An 11,595-nucleotide genomic window follows, 5' to 3' on the forward strand; every position below is an offset into this window, starting at 1 on the left:
GCGTTTCAAACCACTTATTGTGGTTCATCATCAAGAAAAAGATGGATGAGTTTGTTCCACGTGAACACATAAATATAGTAGAGATGCAATGTTTAAGACATAATGGAAAGAAAAAATACAATAATCTTAAAATAATAATTCAAAATGAAAAAATAAAATAAAATTTAAAAATTAAAATTAACCTAAAAAAATAAAAAATGAAAAGAATTCTAAGTAGCCATAACAAATAAAAAATAAATAAAGAAGAGAACAAAATGGCTTTAACATTTAAAAAACAAATTTTAAAACTCATATATATATATATATATATATTAATGAAATTCAAAGAATAAATTAAAAAAACATATAATTATATAATCTTTTTTTCTTGATTTTCATAAATATGAAAATATATCTAATTCAACCGGAATAAAATATCACAAGATTATTTATTTATAAAAGAAAATTATGAAATTCAAAGAATAAATTAAAAAGTCCACTGGGTATTGGATATACCGTGATCGAGTGCTCTTTTAAGGCACTATTTGATGTGAAGTCACTGGTTCAATTCTCTGCCCCGATTGGCGTGATATATTGGACATGATGAAGATATAGTCCTACCAAGCTTACAAAAAAAAAACATATATTTCTATAAAAAAAAATCTTGATTTTCATAAATATGAAAATATATCTAATTCAACAAGAATAAAAGAATCACAGGATAGGGTACAAATAAATATATATGAAAAAGAATTAATAATTTAAGAAAAGACATAAATATATAAATAAAAAAATGATATATAATTCTCCCTCAAAATAAAAAAACACAAATTTATAAATCTAAAAGATACATATAATAAATAATTCAAAAAAACACAAATTATCAAAAGGAAAAAATCAAAATGAATATATAAAAAGATTATTTATTATAATTTTGCCTTTGACTTCGTAATAGTTTGTCTTTGACAAAAAATGTATGCCACTTATCCATAGTTTAACATTGGGAATTCAGTTTTTGTTATTTATTATTATTATTTTAAATTTATTTATTTCTAAGGTGATTGGTTGAAGTCTTATTATAGGATGTTTAGTAGCGTCCATTTCTATTAGTTACTATTTTTTTGTTATTAGTTTTATTTCCTTTGTTTTTCTTCAATTTAAAATGACTTATTATTATATTAAAAACATATTTTAATAAATTTAGTTATAAAAAATTATATATATTAATAAAAAATAAAACACACACACACACACACACACACACACACACATATATTAAAGCGTATATATGTTAATATAAACAATATTAGCTAATCATATTTCTTAATTTTTGGTAGTGACATTCAACAATACAATATTTTATTAGTTGTTTAATTAAGCTTTATTTAACCCTTTTTTAAAAAATAATTTGAATTAGTAACTAATAACTAAAAGTTAAATGAAAAGAAACCCAAGTCTACCCGTAAAAATTGAAAAAATAACCCAATTCCTATAAAAAAAACAAAAACAAATGATTTTTTTTTTTTTTTTTAAGTTCCTTAGGCTACATCATGGTCAAAACACACACACACACACACACACATATGTTTGCATCGACTGAAACGAGGATTTTCATCGAGGAATTGTTGAACGAGGGTTTGTCGACTCACCAAAATCGAGGAAAATAAGTTGTTGAAATTAGGATCGGATATGTGAGCGTATTGTTCAGTTCATGGCTAGTGATATTATACAAGGGTCAAAGTCTTGATTAGGGCTTTACTGTCTTCGTCTCCAGACCTGGATTTCTTTCTCTATCTCGCGAATCGGATCAGTCGGTTTCGATAATATTAGTCTTCGGGCCTAGCTTTATAATCTCTACAATTGGATTATCCCTATATGAACAGATCCTCGATGATCTCCTTGTCGTCTCTGGACCTGACACTCTTTCACCGTCTTGTGAATTGGATCAGTGGGCTTCGATCCATGACATTGAGATCTTTGCGAAGAATAACAAGGATTCGGGTCTGCGGTGCCATGGATTCGAGTCTACGGTTCAATCATCTCTGCGGTTCGAAAACTGGTTTTATAAAAAATCTTGTGTCGGGTTTGCGAATCGGGTCTGCGGTGTGATTTTTCCAAATACTTTTCCAATCTTTGTGGTCTTAGCCATTCATATTTCCAGATCCAATCCGGTATGTGGGTTACGTGGGCACGTACGGCCTGCGGTCCGGTTTGCTAATATCAGGTGCACACATTCCTTATCTTTTTTCTAATACACATTTGCTCATATATTTTCAAGTATGAATAATTTACCACATCTACCAAATATTACCAAAGGTAGACCTAGCACAGTTACTCTACAGAGCCTTTATGAGTATATAGAGTCTTTAGAGAAGTGTAGATAAGAAAGAGAAGTCAAGTTACAAATAGAGTTAGAAGCCATGCTAGAAAATATATTCACATCTTTTGAAGACAAGATCCACAAACAAATAGAAAATAAAATAGAACTATTGGAGAATAAAATGGAGGCAATTGAGACTAGGTTGCAGGTTATAGAAAAACAAAACCAAGGTACAAACCAGACATCCTGGCAAGGAGATGTCGATACTTTAGAGAGTCTTAAAATGAAGGACATGATTAAAGAACTAGAATACAAAGTTAATAGCCGCCTCACCCTAAATAGTGTGGCAGATAAATTAGATATCAAACCAATTAAAGATGAAATGAAATTTTTTATAGAATTAGACCATGAGTGTAACAAAAGGGCCTTGAGCCTTATAATCTTCGGTTTGAAAGAGGAGTTAGACGAGGATACTTTAGCCATAGCCCAAACAAAATTACATAATAGATTACAAATTGAAACAACGTGTCTCACAGAAGCAACAAGGTTGGGGAAATTAACTGAGAATAAAGGAAGGCTGATCCGAATAAAGGTGAGCTCTACTGACCATAAGTATGACATACTTAGTAAAACCTCAAGTCTAAAAGGAACAAGAATATTTATAAATGAAGATCTCATTCCAGAAGATCAAGTAGAATTAAGAAATGAGGTTCAAAAGGTAAAAGAAGCTAGGAAGGAAGGAAAATGGGCAATAATCAGAAATAGAAAAGTCGTTATTCGAGATAGAAACCAAAAATATAGTAATAAATAGCAATTCAACATGCTCTAAATTCTTTCTTGGAATTGTCAGGGCTTTCCATGGAACAAAGGCCCTAAGCTAAGTTGGATCTCGAATGATGTTGATATTATATTGCTTGTTGAAACTTGGGAGCACGAAGAATCTAAGGTCCCTAACATAGATGGCTTTGCACTATGGTCTACCTGGAACAAGCGATCCTCCCATAGAGGCATTGGGGGTATAGCTTGTTACATTAAGAAGAACATCTCCCCCCATGCTAGGATTTATAAAAACAACCCTTACAACCAATATAGTTGGATAGAGATTACTAACATTAATGATAAAAAGACCTACATAGCAATATGTTATTCCCCCATCAATTCTAACTTCTATAAGAAAAAGAATCTAGATAAAAATAGTCCGTACAATGGTTTAGAGAATGATATTTCTAGCCTAAGGAACAAAGGTAATATCCTTTTAATGGGTGACTTTAATGCTCGAACTTCAAGCAACGAAGCTATTCTTCTAAGCAATCATTCCAACCCTAATCCTCTTTGGTTAGACGAAGATTTTACTTTGGCTAGCTGGTACAAAAGGAGCTCTGAAGACCTCGAGGAGAATTTGTTTGGGTTGGAGCTAGTCAAGCTCTATAGTGCTCAAGATCTCATAATTTGCAACGATCTAAAGAAGTGGCCCAACTCTAGCCAGATGATTTGCATCCATGGGCTTGGTGGCAATGTGGTAGACTATGTTATTTATGATCTTCGTTTATACAATGAAATAATAAATTTTGACATCTTAAACGACCACGAGCCTGACTCTGATCATAGGCCTTTACTTATAATTCTCAATTTTGTCATGCATAGAGATCCCATAAAAGATAATCCTTATAGCCAAAAGAACTTAATCTTTGATAGAAATAAAAACGATCTCTTTCTAAATGAATTAAAAACTAATTTGCTTCCTTTATCTAGTATAGACAACATAGAAGACCTCTATCATAATTTTACTACAACCCTCTCATATTCTATTAACAAGTTCTCAATTGAAGTTTCAAGTAATAAAAAAATTAGCAAAACCAACCCATGGTACGACAAAGATTGTAAACGTGGGAGGAGAGCAATTAAGGAAGTTGTTGATGAATCTCTTAAAATTGGCAAGATAAAAATATACAAAGCCCTAACTAAAAGGAAAAAAAAGCAGTATATTCGTAAAAGACAAGAGAATCTCTTACACCTCTCTAAGGTAGCTCCTAAGAAATTCTGGAGGCAGATTCTAACTAGGAAAACTAAAGATAATAATAAAATTGCTTTACACGACTGGAATTCCTATCTTAAAAAGCTTTATGAATCTCCAAATGTCATGGATAACTTTGAAACCCTGCTCACAACGAAAGAAGTTTTCTCATTAGAAGACATTGATTTTGGGGTTAAACGCCTAGCAAATGGGAAAGCTAAGGACATTGAAGGTTACTAGGCAAAAACCGTAAAAAATGGAGGTCATGTCCTCATCCCCCACATCCACAAGCTTTTCAATCAAGCGATCAAGCAAGGGTTCCCTAAACCATGGACTCAGAGCCTCATTATCCCTATTTTTAAAAGTGGGGATACAAATAACCCCTCTAATTATTGGACAATTATGATCATCCCTCTCTAAACCAAGTTATATGGTATTATTTTGGAAAAGAAGTTGAGCATATTGCTTGAAAGTGGAGGTAAGCGGGCTAAAGGCCAAGCGGGTTTTAGAAGGCAACACTCAACAACAGACCACCTCGTTACGCTTAGGATCATTGTGGAGGAATTCCGCAATGATAAATCCAATCTCTTTTGTTGCTTTGTGGACTTTAGAAAGGCTTTCGATATGGTTCCTAGAAACAACATATGGAATAGATTAGAAGAGCTAAAGATTCCTTTTGAGTTGAGAGCTACCACTATAAGGTTATACGAGAATGTAATTGCCAAGTTAAAGAGAAATGAGGGGTGGTTGAAAGATATTAAGTGTAATATCGGATTTAAACAAGGCTTCCCCCTATCCCCTACCCTATTTTGCATTTACATCGACAAGCTAGAAGGTTGTTTAGAGGAAGCAGGATGTGCTGGCACGATTTTAGCTGGGATAGTCATCATCCTTCTTCTTTATGCTGACAATATTGTTCTTCTCGCAAGGTGCCCATCTGATATTGATAAGCAACTTAGAGTTCTTAAGGATTTCTGCTCTACCATGGGTATCACTGTTAACACTGACAAAAAAAAAGTTATGATTATCAAATCCAAGAAGGACACTTACGCTAATTTTATGTATGACAATAGTAACTTGGATGAAGTGTCTTCTTACAATTACCTAGCAATTAATATTCATCACAAGCTCAATTGGAACTATAGCATTGAGAAAAGGATTAATGGGGGGTGGAAAGCCTATTTTGGTCTTTAAAATAATTGTAAAACGACAAACCTCGTAATGTGGGATAGAAATAAGTTCCTCTTGGAAACTTTAGTCACTCCTGTTATCTTATATGGATGTGAGGTTTGGGGTTGCAACATCTCTAGAGAATCTTGGAGAAAGATTGAACAAATCCAGAAGCGTTTTTATAACGTATAACTTCAAAATTAAAAGCAATACACCCTATCCTATTCTCCTTATAGAAGTGGCTCTTTCCCCTATCGAGAGCCTAGCCATAACTAGGCTTCTGTTGTACAAGCACAAACTCAATAACATAGGAGACCATAGACTTCCTAAGCTAGCTTTAAATTCCAGCCAAAACTACCTAAGGCTCAAACGAGGTTGGTATAAAGACACCAGGGCCTGGTTAAACCATTGGGATATCGACAAGAATGTTGCTTTGCAAAACATTAAAAATATTGTTACTTCTAAGTTCAAAGAAAAAATGTGGTGTGAGAAAGATTTAGGAGCTAAAAGAAAATTAAGATATTATAAGGAGGTCATCAACCCCACCCTAGAAGATCAAAAGTATCTCTCTGTTTTAACTAGCTCAAAGAAGAAAATTAATATAGCCAAGATTAGAACGAACTCTCATGAGCTCCATAGTGAAATGGGTCGTTGGGCAGTTCCTAAAACACCATGGATGGAAAGGATCTGCCATCTCTGTGAGAATATGAACATTGAGGATGAAAATCACTTCCTCTTAGAGTGCCCTGCGTACAACCACATTAGATCTCAATTTCATAATCTTTGTTGCAATACTGACCTTCCTAGCCTTTTACAATGTCAAAATTATAGTGAGCTCGGGAGGCTTCTCTCCAAGCTTTTTGTGCATAGGAATAAAATTTTAAATCAAACTAAATAATTCATTTCTTTAGGTCCGATAGACCAAAGTTTGGTCTTAGTGGATGTTAACCATTATCATCATCATCATCATCATATATGTGTGTGTGTGTGTGTGTGTGTATTTTCTTGATTTTCATAAATATGAAAATATATCCAATTAAATAAGAATAAAAGAATCACAAGATAAGGTACAAAATAAATATATATGAAAAAAAATTAAGAAAAAACATAAATATATAAATAAAAACTGATATATAATTCTTCCTATAAATGAAAATAAAAATAAAAATAAAAACACAAATTTACAAATCTAAAAGATACATAATATAAATAATTAAAAAAAACAAATAATCAAAAGAAAAGAATCAAAATGAATATATAAAGACATTATTTATTTAAAAAAGAAATTGAATAAACAACTAATAACTAAAAGTTAAATGAAAAAAACCTAAGTCTATGAAAGAATTAATATACCATTAAAAAGTTGAAAAGATTACCGAATTCCTATGAAAAAGCAGAAAATAAATGAATTTTTTTTTTTTTTAAGTTCGTTGAGGCTACATCATGGTCATGTCCAAGAATAACACCCAAATAGGGCAAGAAATTGAATTAGTAACTTAACATCTAGGAATGTTCTAACAGTACACCCGATCATTGTCTATCGAAGACCCCATCTATGAAAAAGTAAAAAATAAATGAATTTTAATAAAATGAATAGAAGAAAAATAAAAGGAAAAAAAGATAAATATAATATAAACCTAAAAAATTAAAAGAGATATAAAATGGCAATAAACCAAACAATAAAAGGGACCAACAAACAAAAGATTAATGCTAAGAAAACAAGGGAAAAGAAAAAGAAAATTGAGGGCAAAAATTAAAGGACTACACCTAGGAATAAAGGGATGGGATCCAACAACCATTAATATTTCATCCATCATCCCAATTTATCATATCAAACCTTTTTTTCAATTTCGATTGCTTCCCTCAACTTACGGTGATGGAAATGATCAATCCTGGCAATGACCTGGGAATCCACTATACAAATGTGGTGCTTTGTCTTCTCACCATGTTCCACCAAAGCTGACAAGCGATTCCTACAACGTTTTATGTCAGTGACGTGCTCTTGAATCATTTGATTTATGGAACAACTAATTTCTCCAATATAGGGGGTCCCACAGGAACATGAGACCAAATAAACACCTTTCATGTTTCTAGGTTCCACAAAATCTTTAACGGATCTTTAGGGAGCTATGAATGGCGTTCATGGGTTTAAAGGTGGAAGAAACATTGTGCTCCCTAAGAATTGGTGCATTTTTGTTAGTAGTCCCTTGGATAAAGGGAAGTTGAACATTGGAAACCAATTCTTTAGGTTCTTTCCTTAACTTCAGACCTTTGCTCACCCTAAAAAAAGCCTTGATACCTTAGAATCTATAATAGTCATTCATTTCAAAAACATTAAGGAGATGGGTTTTCTCACTCTCCACGTGACTCACATAAAAAACCCTTAAAGACCTAGATCTAAAATTTTGAGGACTTCCATATTTTGGGTTGGATAGTGATGGGAATTAGCATGAAGATATTGCCCAGTGTGAGTTTTCTTATGAAATACCTGGTTCAAGAAAAAACCATCATATTTCTTAGAGATAATAATGTCAAGGAAGGGAAGGCTACCATTAAATTTAGGCTCCATGGTAAATTTGATGGATCTTTATTGATTGTTAAGATGTTTAAAGTCCAAATCCAACTTATCACAACCATGAGACCACAAGATGAAGGCATCATCTACAAACCTTTTCTAAATATTCGATCGTAATTGAGTTGAAGCCAAAGCCTTAGATTCAAAATCTTCCATAAACAAAATATATACTACATGAGAGAATGGATAACCCATGGCAATGCCACATGTCTACTCATAGAATTCACCCTCAAAGCTGAAAAAAATAGAGGTAAGGCAAATCTCAAAAAGCTTGGTTGTATCAAGATTAGTAATGTGATTGATTACCTCAACAACCTCATTGATAGGGATGTTGGTGTAAAGTGAAGCCACATCAAAACTAACCATAATATCACTAGACTCAAACTTTAAACCCCTTAATTCATTGACAAAAGAGCAGCCCTTAACAAAAGAATTTGTACGACTAACAAGGGGCTTGAGCTTCCAGGCTAAATATTTAGTTAGAATATAAGTAGGCCCACCTATTGTATTAACAATGGGTCTAAGGGGAGCCCTCTCCTTATGAATCTTAGGAAGCACATTGATCCTCAGAGCGAAAGGGTTGCTCTCAATAAGATTATAGCTTCTGGAGCAAGCAATGTTACTAGATTTAATAGCTAAGGCAACAACTTTTGATATTTTTTTAGGGAGTTTTTGCTAAGATTTCTATAGCTACCACTGTTACACAAGTGATCTGTCATTTTCCTCCGGTATTCATCTCTATATAAGATAAAAATAGCTCCACCCTTATCGGATTTGAGAACAACAATATGAGGGTTATTGTTCAAAGCCTTAAGGGCTTCAAACTTTGACTTGCTAATATTGCTCCTAGGAGGCTTAGCCTTCCTAAGAGTAACTGCACAATCTTTCTTGATGACATTTTTAATGGGATCAGGTAGGTCTTTGATGCCAAATTCAATGTTGCAAATAATCTCCTCTATGAGTATATTCTTAGGGGCAATGGCAAAGTTTAACCCTTTTTTCTAGGAGATGATACACCAAGGGATTAAAAGAAAATTTAAAAATATTGATCACTCTCTTATTAGATGATCCTGGTGGATATTGGTGGCCACCCACCTATTCCACTTGGACCCCACCATTGCTTCTCTCAGTTTCCTTAATTGTGGCACAATTTACTATTTTTGGTAGTTTTTTGGGTCCTTAACTTCCAGAGTCTTTTTGAAGCCCTAAATGATGTTTTTTCTTTGGAAAACATGAAAACATAACTCCTTGCCTAACATTTTCAGTTGAAAGTTATAGTCCTCAGATAGATCTTTCTAATGATGTATCATGTGTGTCAAATGAATATCGTATGCCAAAGTTACAGCCCGAGAAGTTGATGTACCAATTTACCCCAACAAGACCCACAGTTTTGCCACTTCATCTCCTAGGGTTAGGTTTTTGGATATTTATTGTTTTCCATTGTTTCTCTATAATAAATGGGCCTTTAAGACTCATTGTAACACAATTTAGAGGCATGTAGCTACTACATTTCTTCTCAGAGATAAGCTACCATTGTCCGAGTCAGTTTATTTCCATTATGTATGTAAGCATCTTTTAGTTCTTTGATATTAATGAAATGAAGATTTATTTATGCTGCATCTATGTGTTTATGTTTATATTTGTATTCTATTTTGTTCCTACATAAGTCTAAATCAGTGTAATAGAGCAGTATGCTCTTTCTCTTCTTTTCTTTGCATGTCCCTAACAAGGTCAGGGTAGGTATAAGGAGTTAGGGCACGAACTGGTTGAACCTTTGTAAGTTCGGTCTCGCAAACCCCAACGGTCTCCCATGGTGGAAGAAAAGAAAGATGAGAGAGTAGGAGATCTTTTCAAAATATTCCTCGAAGAATCCCTTAAGCGACAAAATAACGCGATGATGGACAACTTTTCCCATATCCTTCAGCGGATGCCCATAGGCGACACATCTTCATCTACCAACCATTATGGATGCATAACTTCCTTCAAGGTACAAGTCAACTTTGACATTCCCATACTTGAAGGTAAGTGATCCATGTGGATATTGGCGGTCACCCACCTATTCCACTTGGATCCCCACCATTGTTTCTTTTAGTTTTCCAGTTTCCTTAATTGTAGTACAATTTACTATTTTTGGCAGTTTTTTGGGTCCTAAACGTCCGGAGCCACTTTGAGACCTTAAACGATGTTTTTTGGGAAAACAGGAAAACATGGGTCTTTAATTGATGTTTGCGGTCAAAATTTGTAGTCATCAGATAAAGATTTCTAACGAGGTATTTTGCATGTCAAACAGAGATCATATGCCAAAGTTACGACCCCAAGAAGTTGATGTACCCATTTACCCAAATGGGGCCCATAGTTTTGGCGCTTCATCTTCTAGGGTTAGGTTTTTGGATGTTTAAGGTTTTCCATTGTTTCTCAATAATAAATAGGTCTTCAAGTCTCATTGCAACACAATTCAAAGGCATGTAGCCGCCACATATATTCTTAGAGATAAGCTACCATCGTTCGAGCTCGTTTATTTCATTTTATGTGTGAGTATATTTCAGTTCATTGATGTTAATGAAATGAAGTTTTATTTCTGTTGCATCTCTGTGTATATGTGTATTTCTGTATTTTTGTATTTTTTTGTGTTCCTGCGTAAGTCTGGATTAGTGGTATTAGAGAAGTTTGCTCTTTCTCTGTTTTTCTTTGCATGTCCCCAACGAGGTCAGGGTATAAAGAGTTAGGGATTGAACTGGTTGAACCTTTGGAAGGCCAACCTTACAAACTCTGACGACCTCAAATGGCGGAAGAAAAGAAAGACAAGGGGGTAGGAGATCCTTTCAAAACGTTCCTCAAAGAAGCCTTCGAGCGACAAAGGAACATGATGATGGATAACTTTGCCCAGATCCATCGACGACTACCCACAGACGATGCATCTTCATCCAGCAGCCACTCTAAAGGCGCCACAACTTTTAAGTTACAAGTTAACTTTCATATTCCCATATTTGAAGGTTAGATAGATTCAAACATCGTAGATAGATGATTAAATCTGTTGGAAGGATATTTTTCAGTTCATGACTTTTCTAATCTGGAAAATATTACTTTTCCACTTCTCAAAGTTGCCCCACATGTCAAGCATTAGTGGGAAACCTACTGTGAAAAAAATGATGAGAAGGAATCCTCACAATTTTCAATCGCACCCACTTAGAATTCTTTCTGAGATGCCATCAAGGAACAATATTACTCTGTCGGGAGCTATGAAGATAAATACATAAAGTGGACCACGTTGTGGCAAGGAAAGTACCAAGATGTGCCAGAGTTCACAAATGTTTTCCATAACCTTCGTACGAAGTTCAGTATCAAGGATTTTGAGCAGCGTTTGGTACTAAAGTACTACGCAGTTGCCTACACAAGTACATCCAGGAAGAGATGGAGTTCCTAGACATGCCCTCTCTTGGCGTCACTTATCAATACACTGTCAAGATCGAGAAGAAATGTAAACAGAAGAAGCGATACTTTGGATCTACGAATCCGTAGCAAGGGAAAGGTGCCCTC

Source organism: Pinus tabuliformis, chromosome 5_2 (assembly GCF_031772625.1).
Source record: "Pinus tabuliformis cultivar Carrire ecotype Pingquan chromosome 5_2, CPIR1, whole genome shotgun sequence".
NCBI classification, from domain to species: Eukaryota; Viridiplantae; Streptophyta; class Pinopsida; order Pinales; family Pinaceae; genus Pinus; species Pinus tabuliformis.